General features: G+C 44.2%; 1 long non-coding RNA gene across 1 annotated transcript in view; it reads left to right on the forward strand.

The window, feature by feature from the left end:
* LOC112396348 (uncharacterized) overlaps window positions 1–26,214 on the forward strand; it is a 40,018-nt gene extending 13,804 nt beyond the window's left edge. Inside the window, exons 3-4 of the long non-coding RNA XR_003002545.1 lie at window positions 10,733–10,937; window positions 23,792–26,214. This is a non-coding gene — a long non-coding RNA (uncharacterized LOC112396348). The remainder of the gene's footprint in view (window positions 1–10,732; window positions 10,938–23,791) is intronic.
* The last annotated feature ends 289 nt before the right edge of the window (window positions 26,215–26,503 follow it).

A 26,503-nucleotide genomic window follows, 5' to 3' on the forward strand; every position in this document is an offset into this window, starting at 1 on the left:
CTCCCGTTGCAGAGCACAGGCTCCGGACGTGCAGGCTCAGGGGCCATGGCTCATGGGACCAGCCGCTCCGCAGCCTGTGGGATCTTCCCAGGCCGGGGCATGAACCCATGTCCCCTGCATCGGCAGGCGGATTCTCAACCACTGTGCCACCAGGGAAGCCCTAAATTTCTGTTGTTTTAGGCCACCTAGGTTGTGTGCTTTTTGTGGCAGTACTAGGCAACACTCTTCTCTTTAATTCATACATATATAGATATAGATATAGATTTTTTTTTTTTTTGGCTGTGCTGCACAGCATATGGGATCTTAGTTCCCCGATCAGGGATCAAACCTGTAGCCCCTGCATTGGAAGCGTGGAGTCTTAACCACTGGACCGCCAGGGAAGTCCCCTAATTCATATTTTAAAATATCTTACTCCGTCTGGTATTCATCTGTTACCCCTTTCCTCTTTCTTCACTTCCACCTAGGTAAAAGATGAGATTTTACTTCTGCCCACCAACCACAGGGCCACAGCTCACCATGCTCTTTCTAACAACACCCTTGTCCCAAAGGTGACAATATGTTTGATCTCATATGCCATGTGTCTGATGATAAGACCATGAACCCAGAAGTGCACTGATAAAATCTTTCTGCTCATGATCACGATGCTCACAAAATCTAAAACTGCTGTAAGTTAAGGCTGTTGTTTTCTGGTCACTCCAGCATCAAGGAGAAACTACCAGTTACTCACTCTCCTGGCTTTAGCGCCTCTTCACCTGACACCCACCATTGCCACAGTCACGGCTCCCACCTTGACCTCCCTCTGCAGATGAACCTGTGGTCCTGTCACTAGGTCTAATTCTGATGTAGGGTAAGAGTAATTTAAAAGGTTCCAGTCCCCTGCTCTGTGAGGGTGGCTGGATTCCATGCCCTCAGACTCCTTTGGCACCTTGGGCATCACATTCCTCTACCAAAGCCAGTAGACACTAAGTGCACTCATCGGGTAATTGCCTATCTCCTCCACTCAACTGCAAGCACGGCCTGTCTTTCATCTTTGTTCCCCCAAATCTTGGCCCAGTGATTGGCACACAGTAGGACTTCAATATACATATTTATTGAATGAGGTGAATGAGCCACACTTGCTGCTTCCCCAGTTCTACAGTTGGGTGGGCTCCAGCTTTTCCCGAGATCCAGTGTCTATCTCATGCCCCAGTGAATGAGTAGTGCATAACCCCGTGCTCCCAGACTTCTCACACTTACAGTTATACTTTGCTGACCCCGTCTGTGATGGTGAATTTTATGTGTCGACTTGCTTAGGCCACAATACCCAGACATTTGGTCAAACATCTGCAGTTGCTATGAAGGTACTTTTTAGGTGAGATCAGCATTTAAATCAGTAGACATTGAGTAAAGCAGATGACCCTTGCCATGGACTGAATGTTTCCATTCCCTCTGCCAAATGTGTTGAAGCATTAATCCCCAATGTGATGGGGTTTGGAGATGAGATTCTGAGAGGTAATTAGGTCATGAGGGTAGAGTTAGTGCCCCTGTAAGAAGAGATATGAGAGAGATGATCTCTCTGTCTCTGCTATGTGAGGACACAGCAAGAAGGTGTCAGTTTCCCAAGAAGAGGGACCTCACCAGAAGCCAGATTGGCCCGCACCTTGATCTTGGACCTCTTAGCCTCTAGAACTGTGAGAAACACATTTCTGTTGTTTAAGCCACCCAATCTGTGGCATTTTTGTTATAGCAGCCCACATAGATTAAGACAACCCTCCATAATGGGGGCAAGGGGGGCTCATCCAATCAGTAAAAGGCCCTAAGAAAAAAGACTGACTTCCTCTAAAGAAGAGGGAATTCTGCCAGCAGGTAGCCTTCTGACTCAAACTGCAGCAGCAACTCTTCTCAAGTCTCCAGACATAATCACGTAAGCCAATTCCTTACGATGAATCTCTCTCTTTGGTTAGACAGGTAGGTAGATAGATAGATAGACAGATAGGTAGTTACCGATGGAGAGGCAGAGAAATGTATAGATGCAGAGATATACATCCTACTGATTCCGTTTGTCGGGAGAACCCTGATCAGTACACCATTCCACCCACTTCCAAGGACCAGTGACCTTCCTGGGAATGCTGGGCTCATCAGCTCCCTTGCTGAGAGATGGTCCCTGTCTGCTTGGCTTTCTAAGTAGAGTATGCTTGTGCTATCCGCATGCTCTGTGATCAGTGGACAGTCCCGACCCCTTGTGCTCTGACAGGCACCCCCGTTGCCAGCTGCACCTCTCCCCAGACTGTGTGTGCAGCCTGTCTGCCTAGACTTGCCCTCAACCTTTCACAGAGTCACTCAGACCCGGTTCTGGGATACCAGACTCCTGTATTCATCGTGGGGCTTTTCCTACTTTATGAGGCTTTAACATCCTGGGGCTTGGAAAGACTGCTCCTCTAAGGGCTACTGATTCCCAGAGATGGTGAATAACTTGCCTGGGAGCATGCCTTTCATATGCAAACCAACCAGGCAGAAGCCCTCAGTCTCGGGCCCCTCCTGTATCTAACTCTCAAACGCAAAAGCAATCTTCCCCTGCCCTGATTACCCCAGGGCCAGGTAATATACAACTAGAGATCACCCCTATTGCTCAGAGCCTGCCCAAAGTATTCAAACCATCCAATTCTAAACTTGCTCAAATTTGCCCACCCTTCTTCACCTGTTCTTCCCAACAGAAACCACAGTAAAGGCTCTAGACCATGTTCTCTCCCCGCTCCTTCTACCTCCTGACTGACCCTAGTACTTCCCGCTGTGGGCCTGAGTGGCAGGTCCCCCTCCTCGTGGGAATTGTAGTAATAAACTTTTGTTCAAAGGCAGCTGTCTCCGTGGCTGTCACCATACCATACCTGATTAAAATAAATCCCAGGTAGGTTTCAAGATAACCCCACCTTCCCTCCCTCCCTTCCATCCCTCCATTCCCCCTCCTCCACCAGGTATGGACAAAGGATTTTCAAAGTCATTGTAAGATAAATTATGTTCTAGGAGAGTCTCATAGAGTCTACTGGTAGAACTGCATAAACAAGGGCATTTAACATTCTCCTTTATATTGTTTCAATGATAATATGTATGTTTAGAAACTGGTGTTGGTTAAAATGTTAAAGTGAGGTGATTGTTCTGATTTGGAAAGTATTTATGTCCTTATACCTGCTGGATTTATTTATAAGGAAATTATTCAGCAACAAGTGCCCTACCAATGGCCAAAAATATATGAAAGAATAAAGACCTGTGTTTTCTGAACTAGCTGATAGCAGTCTGTCCTTGTGTGCAGGCCAAGGAGGTTTTACCTGTGCAAACATGCCAGTTGGACAGAGTGGGACTCAGGTGGACCCTGCATGAGGGAGCCTGACTCCAGGGAGGAAGGAATGCCCACAGGAGTGGTGGGATCCTGACACTGACCTTGATCGTGCCTATGAGCATATGTCCATCTGGCTGAGTGCCCTTTAATAAACCACTGCCTTTGTTTCCATCTCCGGGCAAGTAAATAGAGCTGCAATGAACATTTTGGTACATGACTCCTTTTGAATTATGATTTTCTCAGGGTATATGCCCAGTAGTGGGATTGCTGGGTCATATGGTAGTTCTGTTTGTAGTTTTTTAAGGAACCTCCATACTGTTCTCCATAGTGGCTGTACCAATTCATATTCCCACCAGCAGTGCAAGAGTGTTCCCTTTTCTCCACATCCTCTCCAGCATTTATTGTTTCTAGATTTTTTTTTTGATGGCCATTCTGACTGGTGTGAGATGATATCTCATTGTAGTTTTGATTTGCATTTCTCTAATGATTAATGATGTTGAGCATCCTTTCATGTGTTTGTTGGCAATCTGTATATCTTCTTTGGAGAAATGTCTATTTAGGTCTTCTGCCCATTTTTGGATTGGGTTGTTTTCCTTAGTCAATTTTGAAGTTAGTTTTTCAAACACCTTCAGCCTCCTCTTCTCCAGACTAAATATTTCTATAACTTTTTAACCCTTTGATCATTTTTATTCTCTTTTAAATTCCTCTCCAGTATTCCATATTATTCTTACACCGTGGAGTTTAAATGGTATATGAGACTCTACATATAAAAGAGAGGTATAAAATATCATTGATCATGATATATTTCTGATGATAACTGACAAGGTCTAATCCCTTACTCCAGACTTCCTAAAGGAAAGGAAAAGAAGTTCTAATACAATCTGCCAGTCAACTCAAGAGCTGGGTGGATAAAGAAAATAATCTACCTCAAGTTTTAACACAAAAGGTATCATTTAAAAAATTATTCCAAGCAAATTCACAGCAGAACAACTGCTCCCCCTGCCACCAACCAGTAGTTTATATGAACTCCAGCTAACAATCATGCCAAATTTAAAAAGTCCAGGGCTTTTAATCAGCAATTCTATTTAAAGAAATGATTTGTATACTGTTACCATACATTGCATGTTCTTCATCATCTTAAAACGTGAACACAAATGTGTCATGTACTTAAAATATAAATAGGTAGTCTTGATATACTGTAAGAGTTGAACAACTCCAGGTATCTGTCCAACTCTTGGGAGTTGGACAGGGTAGTGCAGTGCAGGGATCTAATGCTCAGAGCCGGGAGCCTGGCTTCAAATCCCAGCTGGACTCTTGACTAGTGTAGACCCCCAGGTAGATCTACTTGACTCTCCACACCTCATTTTCTCATCTGTAAACAGGGAATGGTGGTATAATAGTATCTGCCTCTAGGGGTCTTCTGGGCATTAAATAAGTTAATACATTAAAAAAAAAAAAAAGAGGGCTTCCCTAGTGGCGCAGTGGTTAAGAATCCACCTGCCAATGCAGGGGACACAGGTTCGAGCCCTGGGCCGGGAAGATCCCACATGCCACGGAGCAACGAAGCCCGTGCGCCACAACTACTGAGCCTGTGCTCTAGAGCCCGCGAGCCACAACTACTGAGCCCACGTGCCACAACTACTGAAGCCCGTGCGCCTAGAGCCCATGCTCTGCAACAAGAGTAGACACCACGATGAGAAGCCCGCGCATCGCAACGAAGAGTAGCCCCCCGCTCGCCGCAACCAGAGGAAAGCCCACATGCAGCAACAAAGACCCAACACAGCCAAAATTAAAATAAATAAAAATTAAAAAAAAAAGAAAACCCACTTTGAACAGATCCTGCCCATAGTAATTTCTTGCAATTATTATCATTGTCATTTTCATAATAATACTCTGAACATTGGCAAGGAGGCTGAAACAGTTCTCAAAATCGAGTCTGCCTATTTGTGCCCGGGCACTCATGAGACAGTTTGTTCCTAAAATAGTAATTAGAAATAAAGGACCAGAACGGTATGATCACGCCATCTGACAAAGGACCTGGGAATGCAGGTTCTGGCTTAGCTCCGCCAGATCCTGGTTCTCTGGGGAGTCGAGTTGCTCTCCCTGCTGTGTTCCCAGGGCATGCAAAAACAGAGGGGAGAGAAGAGTCATCCTCCCCCTCCTTCTTCCTCTATGATCCACCTTCAGTCTGTTTATCGCTGCAGCATCTCTTGCTGGCCTGAGGTCCAAATGGGCCATCACTGAAGGAAAAGGCTGGACATAAGCAATCAACAGACATACTTAGCTTGTATGTTAATCAGGCAGTAAGATTCTCCTACCTACACAGATAAAGATGCTCTCTTCCAGTTTTTAAGGACACAGGCTCACTTCATTTATCTTTCATTTTCCCACTTTTGAGCGTGACCTAGATACAGAGAACTTTTTTTTCTGTAAAAAGTCAACAATACAGGGGCTTCCCTGGTGGCGCAATGGTTGAGAATCTGCCTGCCAATGCAGGGGACACGGGTTCGAGCCCTGGTCTGGGAAGATCCCACATGCCGTGGAGCAACTAGGCCCGTCAGCCACAACTACTGAGCCTGCGCGTCTGGAGCCTGTGCCCTGCAACGAGAGGCCACGACAGTGAAAGGCCCGCGCACCGTGATGAAGAGTGGCCTCCGCTTGCCGCAACTAGAGAAAGCCCTCACACAGAAACGAAGACCCAACATAGCCCAAAATAAATAAATAAATAAAAATTAAAAAACAAAGTCAACAACACAGTCATGATAGTAACAGCTCTTAAAGTGTGAGGAACAATAGGGTGTGGTAGAGAATGTGTGGAACTGATCAGCACACATCCCATCTGAAGAGCTGAGCTACTCTGAGCCCTACGAGAAAATGCCAGAAGGGACTTGGGGGATTCAGAAATGCAGCCCAGGGCTTTGGGCTTTGATGAAGAATTTCCCAGCAGTTAACTGTCGGCTCATATTGATATCTGTGGGCCAAAGGAAGGCCTGCAGCAGACAAAAATGCATGGTGTCCACCCACAGCTGCCATTAACATTGTAAGTTTGGTCACAGTACCAATGATGACCTGGGGGTTGTGCAACACAGTGGCATGGGTCCAAACCACAACAAGCAAGGAGCCTCGATACCTCTGAGCAGAGAGTCTCTAAGACACTGGTTTTCAGACTTGTGTGTACAAAACCAACAAGATGCTTGTTTAAAGCGCCAAGTGCTGAGGCCCATGACCTGAGATTCTGAAGGGAGGCCCAGGAATTTGCATTTGTTAAAGAACCAAACATTTTTCAATAGACCTTATTTTTTAGAAAGGCTTTAGATTTACAGAAAAATTGAGAAGATAGTACAAAGAATTCCCATAAGCCCTACACACCCCAGTTTCTTCTGTTATTAACATCTTACATTACTGTGGTGTATTTGTCCCAGTTAGCAAACCAATATTGATACATTATTATGAACTAAAGTCCATACTTTAGTTCATAATATTTCCTTTTTACCTATTGTCCTCTTCTGTCCAGGATCCCATCCAGGATAGCACATCATATTTAGTTGTCGCATTTCTTCAGGTTCTTCTTGGCTGTGACAGATTTTCAGATTTTCCTTGTATTGATGACCATGAAAATTTTGAGGAGTAGGGTCAGGTAGGGGTCAGGAGTAGGGTCAAGTTCCTTTATTGGAACTTGCCTGATACTTTTCTCATGTTAAGATTGAGGTTATGGATTGATTGTTGGAAGACCCAGGGGTAAAATGCCATTTTCATCACTTCATACCAAGTATACATACTGTCAATCTGACTCCTCACTGTTTCTGTTGACCTTGATCACCTGGGTGAGGTTGTGTTAGTCTGGTTTCTCTACTGTCAAATTAATCTCTCTCTCTCTCTCTCTCTCTCTCTCTCACACACACACACACACACACACACACACACACACACACACACACACACACACACACACACACACACACACACATGCCTTTTCATGCTGTCCTCTTTGAAAGGAAGCCGCTATGTGCAGCCCACACTTGAGGCGGGAGTTAAGCTCCATCTTATTGGGGACAGAGGATCCACAGAAATTATTTGGAATTCTTCTGCACAGATTTGTCTCTTCTCCCTGTTTATTTACTCAACCATTTATTTACATCAGTATGGACTCACGGATATTTATTTTATACTTTGGGTTATAACCCAATACTGCTTTGTTTTGGCTCCTGTCACTTTGACCCCTCCCCCTGCCACGTGACTTTTGAATCAGTATTTTTAGCAAAATCCCCAAGTGATTCTGGTGCAGGTGGTCCAAGGGCCACACTGGGAGAAACATGGCCCTAAGGTGTGCCATGAGCTCTAGCTACAGAATCCCAGCTATTCAGTGATCCCTTCAGCAAGCAGGTAAGGGGTGACTCTTCTGTTGATCTTACCCATTCAGCAAACACTGTCATCCTGCAGCCTCCTCCTGTTACCGAACCAAGCTGGTTTGCCCAACTCATAGCAAGCTAAAATGCTGAGGCGCCAAGGTCTGCAGCAAAGAGAGGGTTTAGTCGCAAGGCAGCCAAGCTAGGAAACAAATCTCAAATCTGCCTCCCCAAAGGGAAGGGGCTCAGGGTATGCGTGGGATAACGAATAAAGAAGCAGGGCGGGCTGAGGCGTGGGGAGCCTGGGGAAAGGTGATCGGGAAACGGTGCGGTAACCATCCTTCTGCGCAGGCGTAACTAGGCTGCAGGCCTCCGCGTGTTCAAAAGGTCACCCCGAGGACACTCACGCATGCCCAGTTGGAGGGTCCATGGTCCTATCCGGTCTTAACCAGCTCAGCTCGAAGTAGACACAGCTGACTCCAAGTTTCTGGAACAGAACTCTGGCAAACATCTTATTGTTTAGGCTACACACAGCTTGGAGGCCATGCAAGTCTTAAAACGACCTTGATTAGCGAAGGAAGGTGAGATGGACTTGACTCATAACCCAGGGTTTTACTCCTTGCCAGACGCTGTGCTGGGTACTGGGCATGCAGAACTTGTTCAGAAACTCAGACTTAGGGGGTGGACATGCAATGGGGGAAAACATGGATGTGGTTAACAGGAGAGAGGAAGAGAAGTACCTACCAGTCCTTTGACCTGTCCTTACTCAGCTCCCTGGAGGCTACAGAAAAGAGCCTGCTAAGAATTGGAGAGAGGATATAGGGACAGAGTAGGAGCCCCGAGAATGTGGGATGGAGTTGGGCTCAAAAGCACCCTTGGAAGATTTGGGATTGAATAGGAAGAAAATGCTTTATCTTTTGAGACGTAAGAAGAGAAAATTGGCCATAGACATTTTTATAGATCGGGGGCGGGGGGCATGTTTGAGGTCACTTATAATGGCTTTACTTTTCTGGATGAAAAGGGAGGCCGGGTCATTCTTACTTAGAGTGAAGGGTTTAGGCTTAAACACGGGGCCTGGGAGGCCATTAAAGTTTTGAGATAGTGGTTGGGGGTGCATCAATTTTAATCTAGTCGAGAGACAAAACCCACAGCAATGTGAAAAGAGAGAACTAAATGTGAAGAACTGTTAACTACATTAAAGTTAAAAGAGAACTTTTATAACTTTATGCCAAGATATCACAGAGGAGGCGGCTACCACCTTTCGGGCTGGGCAAACCAAGGTGGAATTACTAAAACCTTAAACCATGCAGGAGTGGTCCCACGGGACCGGGACCCAGTCCTCTGAGAAGTGGGTGCTGGCTGGCAGGTGATGGTCGGGGAGCAATGACACTGTCCCTGCAGGTGTTGGAACAAATGGAAACTGGATTCACTTGTTGCTACAGGAAAGCACAGCCCCTGCCGGGTGAAGAGGCATTGCCGGGGTGTTGCTCTCAAGAACCACAAGCAGAAAGGACGTTGCAAGTCCTTCCTTCTTCCTCCAGGCTTGCAGCCTTCCTGCTGCATCCCTAATTGTTAGAGCCCAAAGTGTGGTTTGCAGAATCTCAGCCCAGCATCATGAAGCCAAGTAGAGAAGCGTGAGTTTGGAGCTGAGAGGCAACGACCATCATGGGGAAGCCACTCCTCAACTATATGGTGACATTTAGAAACTACACTATACACACAAGTATACTGGCTGAATTTCTTTCCTCCCTTGTCTGAGAATCATTTCTATGGCGCTTGCTGAATTGGAGCTTTCTTCTCATCCCAGGGCTCAGCCGCTGGTTCCCTTGGTTGTTTGTCCCCTCCCAGAAAACTCCTGATGGACTATCTAGTTCAAAAAGAACTAAAAAAGGGTTACAAGTATCCATCGACGGATGAATGGAGACACCAGATGTCATATATACATACAATGGAATCCAGCCTCAAAAGGGAAAAATATTCTGACATACCACAACACTGACAAACCCTGAGGCCATTATATAAGCCAGTTACAAACAAATATTGTGATTCCACTTATATGAGGCACCTAGAGTATAGAGTAGTCAGATTCATAGAGATAGAAAGTAGAACAGTGGTTGCCAGGGGCAGGAGGAATGGGGAGTTGTTTTTTAATGGGTGCAGAGTTTCAGTTTTACAAGATGAAAAGTATTCCGGAGGTGGATGGTGGTGATGGTTGTACAACAATGTGAATGCACTAAATCCAACTTAAAAATGGTTAAGATGGTGAATTTTGTTATGTGTATTTGACCACAATTATAAATTTTTAAAAAGGAACTAAAAGGTTCCAGCTGGGGGCTCTGGGTGGGCACCCCTCACCTGATGTGTCACAGGTCTGCATCTTCCCACAGTGATTCATTCCTCAACTCACCTTCATGAGCAGCATTTTCCAGACTTTACGTCCTAAGTTCCAACGAGTTTTGTCCTCGTTTGCTCTGCTGCACACCCACCTCCTACCCAGATGCATATGTGCAGGTGCAGCCTTCCCTTCTAGTTTTCCTGTGAACGATGTGTTATTTCAGTGAACGAAAATAATGGCTAATATATACATTTTTTGAAGTTAAAGTTTGGATGAATACTTTATTTTTACAACACTTAAATTTTATTTATTTTAAACCACTGGCTATTTTTATTTATTTTTATGGAAGTATAATATAGTTGCTGTACAATATTATATAAGTTATAAGTGTACTATATAGCAAGTCACAATTTTTAAAGGTTATACTCCATTTATAGTTATTATAAAATATTGGCTGTATTCCGCTTGTTGTACAATATATCCTTGTAGCTTATTTTATACCTAATTTCATTCTTTTTTATGGCTAACTAGTATTCCATTTTTTGTGTGTGTATCTCATATCTTCTTCATCCATTCATCTGTTGATGGATTGATGGACACTTAGGTTGCTTCCATATCTTGGCTATTGTAAATAATGAATAATAACTAATATGAATTGGGTATTTACAGTATGCCAGGCACATTTATTATCAACAGCAAACCTCTGTTGTAGACACTGTTCTCATCTCCATTTCACAGATGAGGAAACTAAAGCTCAGAGGGCTTGTGACCAGCCTTAGGTCACCTACCTGCGAAGTGGAGAAGCCAGGACTGATGGGGTTCTCTGATTCCAGACTGTGCCTTTAACCAGTGGACTCTACCGCCCCCTAGTGGATCCCCTGGTCTTGCGTTGTCTCACTGATACCTGGTCCTCAGGTAGGAGACGCAGCTTTTCTCCTTCTCGGTAAGAAGGCATTTCACAATCGTTACTTTATGCATTAATAATGCTTCTATTGTTTTATGTAGCACACCCCTCTTTCAGCCCTGGCACCACACCAGGTTTGCTACAGCGAGTGGCAGCAGTGGCTGAGGTTTGTTTTTTTAAACATTTTCTTTTTCTTTTTTTTTTTTTTTGGACAGCCTCTCCGTGGCATGTGGGATCTTCCCAGACCGGGGCACAAACCCGTGTCCCCTGCATCGGCAGGCGGACTCTCAACCACTGTGCCACCAGGGAAGCCCAACAATTTCTTTTTTGAAAAAATTTAATTTACTTTTGGCTGCATTGGGTCTTCATTTCTGAGTGCGGGCTTTCTCTAGTTGCAGTGCGCGGGCTTCTCATTGCAGTGTCTTGTTGCGGAGCACGGGCTCTAGGCGCATCGGCGTCAGTAGTTGTGGTGCCGGGCTTAGTTGCTCCGTGGCATGTGGGATCTTCCTGGACCAGGGCTTGAACGTGTGTCCCTTGGATTGGCAGGCAGATTCTTAACCACTGCAAGTGGCTGAGTTTTGCTACACCCCTAATGAGCATCCCTAGAGCAGCCCTGGTGGCTTCCAAGGCTTGTGGCAAGATTATCATATGTTGGTTACAATGGCCTTTCAATCCCTGCAGGAGCATCCCTGATAGATTTCAGAGTTTTCCTCAGCCTCTCTGGCTATATTGATGCTTAGAATGGTAAAGAAACTCCTGGATTTCTATCTCAACTACATGAGTGGTTTTTGGACTAAATAACTCTCCAAATTTCTCTCTTGATCTGAGTCATCTGCTTGGGGTTCTGAGTGGGGAATCTGTCCCTTGAAAAGTGCCCTTTCCATACCACATAGGCCACTGTGGCTGCCTCCGGGATTTCTGGCAGGTAAGTCCAGGTATACTGGGTGATGCAGATATCTTTTGTTGTTTGATCCAGGATTTTATGATGTTCATGCATTGCGCTGGGTTGTTATGTTTGTTTGGTCTCTTTTAATCTAGAATAATCCTCCCGCCTTCTTGGTTATTGTTTTTATCACGCGGAAGGTCCAGGTGAGTTGTTTTAGATCGTCTCCCATGCAGTTTGCCTAATAGTTTCTTCATGAGTGGATTCACGTTAAATATTTTTGGCAAGATTGCTTTGTAGATGATGTTTTGTACTTCTTTTTGCCTCGTATCTGGAGGCACAAAAACCTCATCTGGGAATTGCACACTCGACAAATATATACTGAGAGCGTATCGTGTGATGTGCTGAGCACTCTGCTATCCAGTGAAGACACATGGGAGCCATTGATAATGATTGTGAGGGGAAGCGATAAGGAAAGCAGAAGGGCAGGTTTATCAAATAAGAATAGGTTTAGCTACACTTAATAGAAAACTCACAGTAGCTGAACCAAATAGAGGTTTGATTTTTCTCACACACCTGCAAGATGGTAGGCAGGCGGTCCAGAGCTGATATGATAGCTCCACCATATTCAGGGTCTCTTTCCGTCTTTCTTCCTATCTGCCATCATTATGGCTGTAGTTCCATGGATCCAAGATGGCACCTGCCCCCCAGGCCAGCATGACCCCCTTTCAGTCAGGAAGGAGAGACGGGGCATGCCCACCGACTCTGCTCGGCTTTGAAGGAGCTTTTCCCAAAGGGCACCCAGCGCTTCTGCTCATAGCTCATTGGATAGGATTGTGTCGCGTGCTCAACCCAAGCGGCACGGTTGTCTGGGGAAGGTACTTGTTGGGAACATTGTTACACTTGACAAAAACAGGGTTCTGTTAGTAAGGAAGAAGGGGAGAATGGATATTACCTAGGCAATTAGCATTCTTTTTTATTTCAGCTGCACCACGCGGCTTGCGAGATCTTAGTTCCCCAACCAGGGATTGAACCCAGGGCGCGGCAAAGTGCCGAGTCCTAACCATTGGACCACCAGGGAATTCTGGCAATTAACATTCTTTGCCATGGAAGATAAGGCAATTTTTTTTTTTTTGCTTTATGTGGGCCTCTCACTGTTGTGGCCTCTCCCATTGCAGAGCACAGGTTCCGGACGCGCAGGCTCAGTGGCCATGGCTCACGGGCCCAGCCACTCCGCGGCATGTGGGATCTTCCCGGACCGGGGCACAAACCTGTATACCCTGCATCGGCAGACGGACTCTCAACCACTGCGCCACCAGGAAAGCCCTGTAAGGCAAATTTTTAATGGCTGGAGAGACAGCTACACAGATAATACATGAAAATTAAAAATTTCCCACCAACCTAGGAAAAAAATGATTGCAACCATGGTAACAAGTAGCCAACGAACTAGTTTTACATCCTTTTAATCGATTAATGACAACTTGCCTCAGTGACACACTTGTACAAGCTAATCAATCAGTTCAACCCCTAGCTTATGAAAATCAGCCAATCAGAGTAATAAATACTCACTTTAATAAATACACCAGTGCCAACCAATCAACAATAGCTCAGCGAGCAATCACGCTCCTACAGATGATGTCAACCCTCTTATGCCTCTGAAAGTCTCCCAATCCCCGAGCTCCATGCTCCCCAAACCATACATAAGCCAACCCTGTACTCTGCTCAGAGATACCGAGCCTAACCAGCATAGCTCTGCTATAGTAGGCAGCAAACTCAGCTATTTCTTATTTCAGGTCCTGTTACAATTAAGCAGAATCGTGTTCTTTAACTTGTTTGTATCCTTCAACCATCTCCATCCATAGCCTCGGTGGATTAGGCGCCAAGGCACGCAGAGATGTCAGCAGCACAGGCTGATGGAGAAAGAGGACCCCGAGCTCCTGGTATCGGGGGGCCTTCCAGGTGTAGGGTTACCCCCAGAAGTGAGTAGCCAGGAATGTCTGAAGGAACATGATAAATTTGGGCTTGATTTCTTATCCAAAGGGCACAATCTAGAAGGGGCAAAGTAAGAGGTCATTCCAGACAGTGGTCATAATACTTAATGACAGATGTTGATGGTTCCAGGTGATCTGTCTCTTTAGAGCAGGTCTCATGCTTGTCGCTCAGGGAACAGAGATAGAGGCGGAGCCCTAACCAAACAGTGTAGGGTAGGAGTAGGCGCATTACAGCCTATGGGCCAATCTGCTTCTCCTCCTACCCACCTGCCCCCACTCCCACTTCCCCATGGTTGCATTTTGAGGGGTGGGATAGCTGTTTTGTTTTGGTGATAAACTATACATAGCATAAAATTTGCCATTTTAACTATTTTAAGTGTACAATTCAGTGGCATTAAGTACATTCTCAGTGTTGGGCAACAATCACCACTAAGCATTTCTAGAACTTTTTCATCATCCCCAGTAGAAACTTTGTACCCATTAAACAATCACTTCCCATCCCCCCTCCCCGCTCCAGCCCCCGGCAACCACTATTCTACTTTCTGTCTCTACGAATTTGCCTAATCTAAGTACCTCATATAAGTGGAATCACACAATATTCATCCCTTTGTGTCTGGCTTACCTCACTCAGCGTAACGTCCTCCAGGTTCATGCATATTGTAGCGTGTGTCAGAATTTCCTTCCTTTTTAAAGCTGAAGGTTATTCCATTGTGTGTATAGACCACATTTTGCTTATCTGTTCATCCATCCATGGCCACTTGGGTTGTTTTCACCTTTTCGCGAGTAACGCTGCTATGAACGTAGGTGTACAGGTATAAGTGGTTACATTTTAAATGGTTATATAAGCAGCTACATAATATTCTCTTTTGCTTCTTCACATTCAAAGCCTAAACTTTTTATTATCTGACCCTCTACAGAAAATGTTTGCCAACCCCTAGTTTAAGTGGTGGGTTCAGGACAGTGTGATCCTCGCAGAAGGCCACTGATGTTGGCTTGTTGAATGAGGACAAGAAAACAGATATTACTTGGTGGAATGAACGTTTGGGGCTTGTATTACTTTGTTAGGACCGCTATAACAAAGTGCCACAGACTGGGTGGCATAACACAACAGGAACTTGTGTGCTCACAGTTCTGGAGACTGGAAATCTAAGGTCAAGGTGTCAGCAGGGTTGGTTCCTTCTGACCTCTCTCCTGGCTTGTAAAGATTGCCTTCTCCCTGTGTCTTCACGTGGTCTTTTTCCTGTGTATGTCTGTGTCCTAACCTCCTCTTCTTATAAGGACACTAATCTTGTTAGGATCAGGGCCCACCTTAATGACCTTGTTTAATCTGTATTTATTTATTGCTGCATTTGGTCTTCTTTGCTGCGTGTAAGCTTTCTCTAGTTGTGGCAAGCGGGGGCTACTCTTCGTTGCAGTGTGCAGGCTTCTCATTGCAGTGGCTTCTCTTGTTGCGGTGCATGGGCTTCAGTAGTTGTGGCTCACTGGCTTAGTTGACCCATGGCATGTGGGATCTTCCCGGACTGGGGATCAAACCCATGTCCCCTGCACTGGCAGGCGGATTCTTAACCACTGCGCCACCAGGGAAATCCTAATCTTAATTTTTAATTGAAGTATAGTTGATTTACAATGTTGTGTTAGTTTCAGGTATACAGCAAAGTGATTCAGAGATATATATATATGTGTGTGTATATATATTTATTCTTTTTCAGATTCTTTTCCTTTTCCTTTATAGGTTATCACAAAATGTTGAGTACAGTTCTTTGTGCTATACAAAGGTCCTTGTTGGTTATCTATTTTAAATATAGTAGTGTGTATATGTTAATCCCAAACTCCTAATTTGTCCCTCCCTGCTTTCCCCGACCTTGTTTAATCTTAATTACCTTTTTAAAAGCCCTATCTCTAAATCCAGTCATATTCTGAGCTACTGGAGTTTAGACCTTCAACACATGAATTTTGAAGGGGACACAATTTAGCCTATAACAGGGCCTCTACTCCATACGGGAAATACCAGGCCTTTAACAGTATACCAGAGTCTTGACCTGGCCTGGTAGTGATGGTGTTGGAAGTGAGGAAAGATAGACTGATGTACTCCTACACTCATAGATGTTGGCTCAGAAACTGGGCAGGCCTGAGTCTGCTGGTGGAGAAAACTCACTGTCACAGGACTTACTGAGGACGAATGCTAAAGACTTCCTTTTTGACAGGCTGTATTTTTGTTCATCAAGCAATTAACTGCAGAATTTCCCAGATTTTTTTCTTATGACAATAAAGAGTAAAAAGAAATCTGGTATAATTTTAGCAGCAATTAACCTGAATTCACATAGGAGTGCTTTCGCCCTGCTGCAAGCCAGCTATAGCCAGTGTGGCCAGTTCAGTTTCTTGCTAGGAATTCTGCTCCCATGCTTCTCTCTGCTCTGTGATCTTCATCACTACTCTCACCCTGGTCCATGGTTATCTCATGTCCATTTCAGAAAGTCATGACCAGAGGACACTTTGAAGGAACATGACCAGATACACTTTGGGGCCAAGAAACAACCCTGCCCCTCAGTGGAGGCAGCTGGGTCCAAACGTGTGTCACATTTTTCTTTCTTCTGTCTGCCTCAGAGGTAGAAAAATGCTGCAGTTTCTGACCTATGACATGAAAAAAAAGAAAAAAAAAAAAAGCCCACAGGTCCCCACACTTCAAACCCCAACCGATGGAACAAGAATAGAAACTTTGAAATGTTTAGAACAAAAATTTCACCTGGACTGACCTCGTTTCATTTTAGGACACTGGAACGGATTCTAGTCAGATGAATTTGAAGCAGCAGAGATAAAAGATCCAATTACAAGAACTAGAATAAAACAATCCTTTTAAAATACCTTAAAACCAGCAAAATGTTTCTAGTGCCCCCAAAACTGGTTGGGTGAATGTAGAATGGTTTGCTTAAGGTAGCGGTTCTTGACAAAACAGAAGCTACTTACTGCCAAACTAGATTTTAGTACCGCAGATTAGATATTACAAATAAAAGATGCAGGCAACCAATGTATAATTTCAAACACCCAGTGCTGTTAGGAGGATAATGCTTGCTCCACTATGTATACGGCGCACTCCTGCCCTGAACATCCTCTCTCTACACTTTGTTCCCTGGAACCGTTGTTTTCAGCACCGTTTCTCATTGTCTCCCTTTGAATACATCTTCTTGCACCGCCTTTTCCCATCACAGCTTTTCCGAGTTCTGACTTCATCAGTTTCTCTCAACTCTCAGGAGCGTATCCTCTGCTATTTGGATCTCACATCCCCTGTGTAAGGAAGCACCCGTGCCTCTGAAGTTTAGTCCTAGAATTAGAATCTGGTGCATTGGTGTGGCTAGTCTATAGGGGCTTTAATTCTGTCCCTTGAGTGTTCCCTAACCCATGGAGTCACATTGTCAGGTGACTTTATACAGTCTCTGGCACACAGTATGTACTCAGTAAAGTTAGATACCATTATTGCTGAGACAGGCTAGACCCAGAAAGATTTCACTGGATGCTAGTGAAGATGAACAGGGAATACGAGGAATGTAAATACAGTCTGCGTTAGAAATAATCTCTAAGGCCACCACAGCTTTCCTTTTGTCCTCAAGGCTTAGGTTCTATTCCCTTTGCACATGGGGTCCCAAAAGGAGAGTGCTCCTGGCTTGTCTCTTTAGGTGGTCCCAGCTGATTTCCCACCACCAGGTTCCTCCTGGACACCTTGACCTCTTTGTAATTTAACCCAAAAGAAAAGGTCTCTTTTCATCACTTACAGCCTCCCTCCCCATTCTAGTTTCTGGCCTGGAAGATTTACCTTTCTCCCGGGTATTTGACATCATGAAAGGATTCGCCTTCCACCCCTACCTTCCATTCTCAGGTGTGGTTCCTGAGTATAGAGATGGTTGGCTCCAGCCCTAACATTGGTCCAACTGTATAATATCATGACCACAGGACACACACAGTGGACACATATAACTACACCTATACAATAAAAGAAGGGTGGCTCCCTCATAACTGGGTCTCACACGTTATCATTTGAAGTATAATATTAATACTTACCTTCCAGATTGATTTGAATTGGGTTGAGACAGTGTCCACTAACTTGTTCTAAGGACTTCAAATTCATGGAGTCACACAATGTTAGGAGGAGGAGAGACCTAGAGATTCAAAACTGGGGCTTCCCTGGTGGCACAGTGGTTGAGAGTCCGCCTGTCGATGCAGGGGACACGGGTTCATGCCCCAATCCGCGAAGATCCCGCATGCTGTGGAGCGGCTGGGCCCGGGAGCCATGGCCGCTGAGCCTGCGTGTCTGGAGCCTGTGCTCCACAACGGGAGAGGCCACAACAGTGAGAGGCCTGTGTACCAAAAAAAAAACACAAAAAGCAAAAAAACTGGAACTATGAAATTCCACTTCAACTATGTTCAAATTTAACTATGGAATTGAATTAAAGTGCCAAAGCTCCCCCAAAGGGAGCCATGTGAATTTGCTACTTCTTATATGTGATTTCATTAACTGAGATGAGATTGTGAAAGTTTGTGACTGGGAAGAGAATCTGAAAAGAAAGGAAAGGAGAGAGGACCATAGGGACAAAGGAATAATCAAAAGATGGATCCTGGAAACAATGTATCTGCTTCATAGTTTTGTCTTTATCCCTGTCCTAAGATACCAGGGATGGTTTGATGTCTTCCCCATCACCAATAATCTGACCTTAATTCAGACCATGTAAGTCTGTGTATTCTATTCTCAGCAGCAGTATGAAGGCTGCTGCCCACCCAGCCTTGGTACCACCAGTATCCTGTGAATAATATCAATATACCGTTCTTGTACTCTCATCTAAGGCCAACTCCTTCACTTTTGAACTGTATCTCATTATCTCCCAAATATTCAAGAATAGACACCGTTCTTACTTTCTCTTGAAACAACAATTTTCCACTTCTTATTAGATCCTTTAAAAACATCCTGCCCCCAAATAGATATCCTTTTATTCTCCTGCTTCCACACAATTTTTCTGTTCCCCTTTACAAAAAATCTCAGCTGGTACCTGCTGTGTCCATTTCCTCATCTTCCATTCTCTTTGCAACCCATTCCAGGTAGACTTTTGACACATGATTCACTGAAATCACGCTCATTAGGGTCATTGATGGCCTCTGCCTGGCAAGACCCAACAGTCAGGGACTTCCCTGGTGGTGCAGTGGATAAGACTCCGTGCTCCCAATGCAGGCGGCCCGGGTTCGACCCCTGGTTAGGGAACTAGGTCCCACATGCATGCCACAACTAAGAGTTCGCATGCCACGACTGAGGAGCGCACGTGCATCAACTAAGGAGCCCGCCTGCCACAACTAAGGAGCCCATGAGCTGCAGCTAAGGAGCCTGCCTGCCTCAACTAAGACCCGGTGCAAGCAAATAAATAAATAAATATTTTTTAAAAAGACCCAACGGTCAGTCCTTTGTCCTCAGCATAATTGACTCTCAGTAGTTTTGATGAGAGTCAATTATTCCCACCTTTTAAAAAAAAATGGTGACTTTTTTATACATTAAAAAAGATATAAAGATTAATATAAAACATGAATGTACCTATTGGTCGCTTAAAAAGTAGAGCACTTCCACTAGAAACTCTCGTGTGTCTTTCTCTGATTGCTTGTCTCCTGGACGTAACCATCCTCCTGAATTTTGTGCCTATGATTCCCTTGCCATCCTGCATGGCTTCATTATATATGTGTATCTCTCTAGCAATGTATGTATTTTTGGTTTTATGAACTTTACATCAACAGAAACTTACGGCATATGTCTTTGGAACTTGCTTTTTTCTCTCTCCACATTATTTTTATGAGATTTATTCATGATGCTGCTTGTAACCCCAGCTTACTTATACTGCTATGCAGTATCTGTTACATGCCTGTATTAGTTATCTACTGCTGCGTGACAAATTAGTCCCAAATCCAAGAGTGTGAAACAACAATAAACAGTTTCTGTTGGTCAGGAATTTAGGAGAGACTTAGCCTAGTTGTTCTAGCTCCGTATCTCCCATGAGACTGCAGTCAAGATATTGGCTAAGTATGCAGTCGTCTTAAAGCTTGACTGTGGCTGGAGACTTTGCTTGCAAGATGGCTCACTCATGAGCCTCACTGAGTGAGGCTCACTCTCAGGAGACTGAGAGTTGGTGCTGGTTGTTGGAAGGAGCCTCAGTTCCTTGCCATGATGTTATCACCACAGGGCTGCTTGAGTATCCATGCAACATGGTAGCTGGCTTCTTCCAAAGAGGGAGATCCAGGAGAGCAAGGCAGAAGTCACAATGACTTTTATCACCTAGCTTTGGAAGTCACACACCATTATTTCTAAAATATTCTATTGGTTCCACAGTTCAGCTCTATTCAGTGTGGGAAGGGACAGCTCAAAGCATGTGAATGCTGGGAGTTGACATTTGTGGCCATCTTGGAGGCTGGCTACTGCAATGACTATATCACAATTTATTGATCTCTTCTCTTGTTAATGACATTAATTATTTCAATTTTAAAAATTATGAACAGTGCTTCTATGCTCATTCTTATTCTTGTTCAGGCTCCCTGATGCACATGGGCAAGAGTTTCTCTAGAGGGAGACTACTGGGCCATAGGGTATGTGCATTTTCAGATTGATAAGATAAAACCAAAATTGCCCCAAAGTTGTTTACCAATTTATACTCCTACCAGTGGTGAATAATATTTCCCAACCTCTATATCCTTGCCAATACTTGGTATTGTCATATCTTAAAATTTATGCCAATCTGGTGGGTGTAAAATGATATCTTTTGCAGATTAAAATTTGCATTTTTCCAAATTACTAATGAGGTTGAAGATCTTTTCGTATGTTTATTGCCCGTTCAAGCTTCCTTTAATGATAAATGCCTATTTATGTCATCTGCGCATTTTTTTATTGCATTATATGTCTTTGTCTTACTAATTTGTAGGAGTTCTTTTTCTATTCTGAATTGTTAAGAAGCTTCTGGTTATTATATGTGCTGCAAATATTTCCTCCCAGTTTGCACTCTGTCTTTTTACTTTTTAATACTGTTTTTTAATGACCAGAAATATAAAACATCTTCTTCTTTCCTCCTGTGGTATGTGCTATTTATGTCTTTTTAGAGACATACTTCCATTGACTGAGGTCATAAAAATATTTGTCTCTGTTTCCTTCAAAAAGTTCTTAAGTGTTGCTCTCCACGTGTAGGTCAAGTGGAACCTGTTTTGGCATGTTAGGGGAGGTGGGGATTTAAGTCTGATTCTTATTTCTGTGTAGACTACCACTTGCTCTAGCCTCCTTTCTAATACACTTTCTTCACTTGGCTTCAGGGACATCTCCCTCCCGGTTTTCCTCCCATCTGGCTCATTGCTTCTTCTTCTTCTTTTTTTTTTTTTTTTTAATATTTATTAATTTTTTTGGCTGCACCGGGTCTTAGTTGTGGCATGCGGGATCTTTAGTTGTGGCTTGTGGGATCTAGTTCCCTGACCAGGGATCAAACCCAGGCCCCCTGCATGGGAAGCATGGAGTCTTAACTGCTGGACCACCAGGAAGGTCCCTGGCTTGTTGCTTCTTCTTGGTGTCCATTGCCAGCTCTTCCTCTTTGCAGACTCTACATGATGAGTGACTGGGAGTGCCCTCCTCACCTGTCTGTCTGGATACTCTCACCATTCTCACCCGAGTCCATGACTATAAATAACATCTGTATGCTGATCATTCCACCGTCTCATCTTTACCCTCTTCCTTCATATCTCCACTTGGCTCAATCCTTCCCATCAAATATCACCTCCTCAGAGAGGGCTTCCCTGACCATACTATGTAAGATAGCAGCACCTGCATCTCCCCCTATACTTTACTTGCTTTATTTTATATCAAGCATAATCAGTCACCTCCTGATTTTCTTCTAGAAATAGATCATATTTTGTCTGTCCACTATTTGAATATGTATCACGGACTTGGAACCGTTTGCTGATGCATCCAAATGACTAAGAACAGTGCCCGACATATTGTAGATGCACGATAAACATTTGTAGTAAAAGAAGCTGATCAGGGACTTCCCTGGTGGTCCAGTGGTTGAGACTTCGCCTTCCAATGCAGGGGGTGCGGGTTCGATCCCTGGTCGGGGAGCTAAGATCCTACATGCCTCATGGCCATAAAACCAAAACAGAAAACAGAAACAATATTGTAACAAATTCAATGAAGACTTTAAAATGGTCCACGTCAAAAAAATCTCTAAAAAAAAAAAAGCAGCAATGATCAGCTTTACTTAATATCATGCTAAATAGCTTATGGAACTTTTTTCTATGCAATTATGTTCCTCCTAGCATTGATTTAATCCTCAGGCACATGGTTTTGCCTACATTTGTGAATATCCGAGCCATAACATCTTTTCCTTTGGAGGTCTCTTAACATGTTTTTACTCAGAACACTTAATTTTATTCCCAGTTGCATGCATTATTAGGTGTGGGGCTGTCACTTGAGGAAATTGAATAATAACTTCTCTTGGCTGACCATGTCAACTGTTATTTGATGTCTCACGTAAAAGGAATGTGGCTCTGAAAAAGAGACAAGTGCTTCAAATTCATGCATGTACAAAAATGTTTGAATGAAGAATCTCAAAATAGGGCTATTTAAACTAGTGGTTCTGTGTCGTTTCTTTTCACCCAAAATACATGCCCATGGGCTACTCTTACTTTTATACTTTTAACACTTTAACGCTTTTGTTGGAAGTAAAATATTATGAAACATTTTTGTTCACCACAGCTGTCAGCCGCTAGCTCCCAGAATCCCAGCCCACACTTCCACTAGGGGTTATCTAGCGCAGGGGTCCCCAGCCCCCAGGCAGCGAACAAGCACCGGTCTGTGGCCTGTTAGGAAGCGGGCCGCACAGCAGGAGGTGGGCGGCAGGCGAGCCAGCAGAGCTTCATCTGCTGCTCCCCATCGCCCCCCGTCCGCTCGCATCATCACCTGAACCATCACCCCCAGCCCCACAATCCATGGAAAACTTGTCTTCCATGAAACCGGTCCCTGGTGCCAAAAAGGTTGGGGGCCGCTGCTCTAGCAGACCCGGTCCTTGCTTCAGAGCCCCTCCAGGAGATGTGCAGACAATATTCAGACCTCTGTCCACCTTAGTTATTCCTAAGCCCATAAATCTACGTAGCTAAGTCCATAAAAATATACATTTGGCAAGTCTGAGCAGCCAGAGAAATTCATTCATTTACTACGTCTATTGAGGAGTTTGGAGCCCAGTACATGAGAATTTGGTCACTTGTGTCAAATTACTGGTTTGCACTCTGACTCATTCTACAAGCCAAATAGAATGAATGTGTGCGTCTCTCTCCCTGACGACACGAAAAGCGAACTTGAGGCTGATGTTAAAATAGATTTCTCATTTTCTGGGAACTCTGGGCTGGTTATGTTATCAAAAGTTCTGGCACTGTGGGTCAGGCTTTACTGGGTGCTAACCGTTCGCAATCTCAAAGCACACATTCAAGAAAATGTGGGAAAGATTCTGGGACCTTGAAGGGGGTGGTGAAGCTCTAAAGCCTGTTGACAGAACAGTTGAAGACAAACTGTACAGCAGGGAACCCTGGACAGTCTAAGCTTCTCATCAGCAACACAGCTAGCTGTCCTCGAGAAATCTCCTGCAAAGGTGGTTGGACTGATTGACGCTGATAGACAGTGAATCAGAAACTAAATCAAGAGGAGTGGTTGGCCTGGGGCCCCAGAGAGCACAGCACTAATGTTAAATAAATCCAAAAGCAACAGCTGTGTCCAATGCTCTAGCGATTTGGGGTTCAGACATGGGATAGGTGTCACCTCTAAAGTCTTAGCAACTTCATCAGAATCTAAGAGGAATCATTTATATTGGTCAGGAGGGGCTCACAGCCATGACATGAAATAGCCCAATCCAACTGGTTTAACCAAAAAAGTCACAGTCTAATGTGTTGGTGGGGGGCAGGCTCTGCTCCATGTAATCATTCAGGGACTCAGGCCTCATTCATTTGGTGGCCCTTCTATCCTCTAGAGCCCAGGAGTCTCAGAAGATTCTCTGCATCCAGCCAACAGACAAGGCAAGAGGGACACACAGAGAATCCAAGGAGGGATTAGGGACCACATCTGGAAATGCCACACATCACTTGGAATGCCACATTCCATTGACCAAGACTAGTTACGTGACCACCCCTAGACGACGGGACCTGGGAAGTACCGTCTGGCTGTATGGCCAACTTGATATTGGTGAGCTCTAACAGCCTCTGTTACAAGAAAGAATAAAACTCAGTTTTGAAAACAAATTTGTTAAATTTGAGAAAAGCCAACAGACTGACCTTCAAAGCAGGCTCTGTAAGAGGTCATAAACCTTGCTCAAGTAGTGCTGTCTGTTTTCAAAAATGTTCTTTGGACCGCCACTCTTAGAATTCCCTTCAGAGACAGTAAGAAGGTCATTTCTTCATAGTCACCCTGGTTTAAGCCAATCCTCAAAGGATTGAATTTATTCAACATGTGAATGATATCAATCATTGACATCCATCAATTTGATTCTAAAGAAGATGCCCTCAGTTGCTTAGATTTTACACAAAGTATAAATAAGATAATTTTCTGCAAGGTGTGAATAAACAAAGGTAAATAGATCTTCCCAGGGGTATTCTCATTCTTTAAAAGGGATCCTGTGGGGTGATGTCAGCAAACTGGAAGAATAGGAGTTTTCTACCATCTTCCCCCTAAAGAACACCAATTCTGACAGTTGCCCGTGGACAAGAATGTCTTTTTGGAAGTCCAGGAGTCCAGCAGAGGAGCTCCAGCATGTCAGTGAAGCAAAAAAAAATGGGGATTGGACACACTGAAGATGTTAAGAGGAGCAGTTTTGATTTACCTGCGTCCCTCCTCCCCTAAACTGGCACAGCTCATACCAAGACGGACCATCTTGGCTGGCGATTTCTCCAGCTTTTTTCTCGCTCCATCCAGAACACTGAGGTGTGTTGCACGACTGGGGGAGGGGAGGGCCTGGGAAGATGGCAGCCAGGGCCTTCGGAGAGCATCAGAGTGATGCAGATTCTACTAACCATTTCTCAGACTCCATCAGGAAGCCCACCCAACAGCCACTGGGGACACCTTGTCTGCAGGTCCATACAGGCACAGTGGCAGTGATGAGCTCTTATAAAGTACAACTGAAATGGAACAAACACCGGACCTCAAGTCTGAAAACCAAGGGTTGGTTCTGGCCTAAGGTGAGCCAGCGACCACATCTGTGAAATGGAAACTAACCATTTTCCTATATGAAAGGAGTTTTCCTCTTTATTTCAATAGAGCAGAAGCAGAATGCCTCTAGATCACGATTCCTAAAACTTTCTCTAGTCATGTTTTTCTGTTTTTGTTTTTGGCTGTGCACCCGCGAAGCCTGTAGGAACTCAGTTCCCAGACCAGGGACTGAACCCGGGCCATGGCGGTGAAAGCCCAGAATCCTAACCACTAGCCACCACGGAAGTCCCCCTCTAGTCATGTTTTTTCAGGTACAAACAACTTTAAGGGTTCCCCTCCTCTCAGAATCTGAGATCTCCATGCTCTGGCCCCAGCCAGCCTTTCCAGGCTGATCTCCAACAACTCTCCTGCTGCCATCCTGTGTTCCAGATAAACCCGATAATCCGGTCCTGCCCTCACTCCTCTCTCTGCATCTGTGCTCTCCCCACCCCCTCCATCTCCCTCTCTCATATTTACCACTTGAAATCCCATCCATCCTTCAAGGTCCACGATAAATGCCTCTTCCGCTGTGAAATTTCCCCTGATTTATCTGAATCTCCATAACATTTGGGTAACTAACTCTCTGTCGTGTGATTTATTTTTTTATATAATTGCTTTCTCCCCATCCCTAGGAGAACTGATGTTTCTCTCTGTGGTATATATATTTCCTTCAATTTTCTGTTCCCCCATACAGCCTAGCAAGAGGACTTTTATCTAGTAGAAGTGCACTAAGTCTTTATTACGTATTTCATGGACTTAAAATGAAGCAAATTAAAGGCATCAATATTGTCAGTAAAAACGAACATTTATTAAGCAATTCCTATGTGCTAGACCCTGTCTTAAGAACTTCTCATGCATTATATAATTTGTCATGTAGACATTTCTATATAAATAATAGTTACACTTATTTTCAGTTTGCTTGGCTATTTTATAATTATTTTATATTTGGCTATTTTATGTATAACTTTTAACAATTCACTAATTTGTAGTATATAGCCTCCAAAATTAAGTAAAGTATCAAAGGAAATAAAATACAAACTTTCCTATTTAGGTAGATTCATGTTTAGGAATTTCATATTCTTCAATTTAAAAAGGCTTTAAAGTACACTGGTAATTAAAAGAATCCGTATAGGGGACTTCTCTGGTGGAGGAGTGGTTAAGAATCTACCTCCCAAAGCAGGGGATTTAGGTTCGAGCCCTGGTCCGGGAAGATCCCACATGCCACGGAGCAACTAAGACTGTGCATCACGACTACTGAGCCTGCGCTCTAGAGCCCGTGAGCCACAACTAACTTCTGAGCCTGCGTGCCACAACTACTGAAGCCCGTGAGCCTAGAGCCCGTGCTCCGCAACAAAGAAAAGCCACCGCAATGAGAAGCCCGCGCACCACAATGAAGAGTAGCCCCCACTCGCCACAACTGGAGAAAGCCCACACGCAGCAACGAAGACCCAACATAGCCAAAAATAAATATATTTTTAAAAAGTATCTGTGTCTATTAATC

Source organism: Neophocaena asiaeorientalis, unplaced genomic scaffold (genome assembly GCF_003031525.2).
Source record: "Neophocaena asiaeorientalis asiaeorientalis breed wild unplaced genomic scaffold, Neophocaena_asiaeorientalis_V1.1 scaffold9, whole genome shotgun sequence".
Taxonomy (NCBI): Eukaryota; Metazoa; Chordata; class Mammalia; order Artiodactyla; family Phocoenidae; genus Neophocaena; species Neophocaena asiaeorientalis.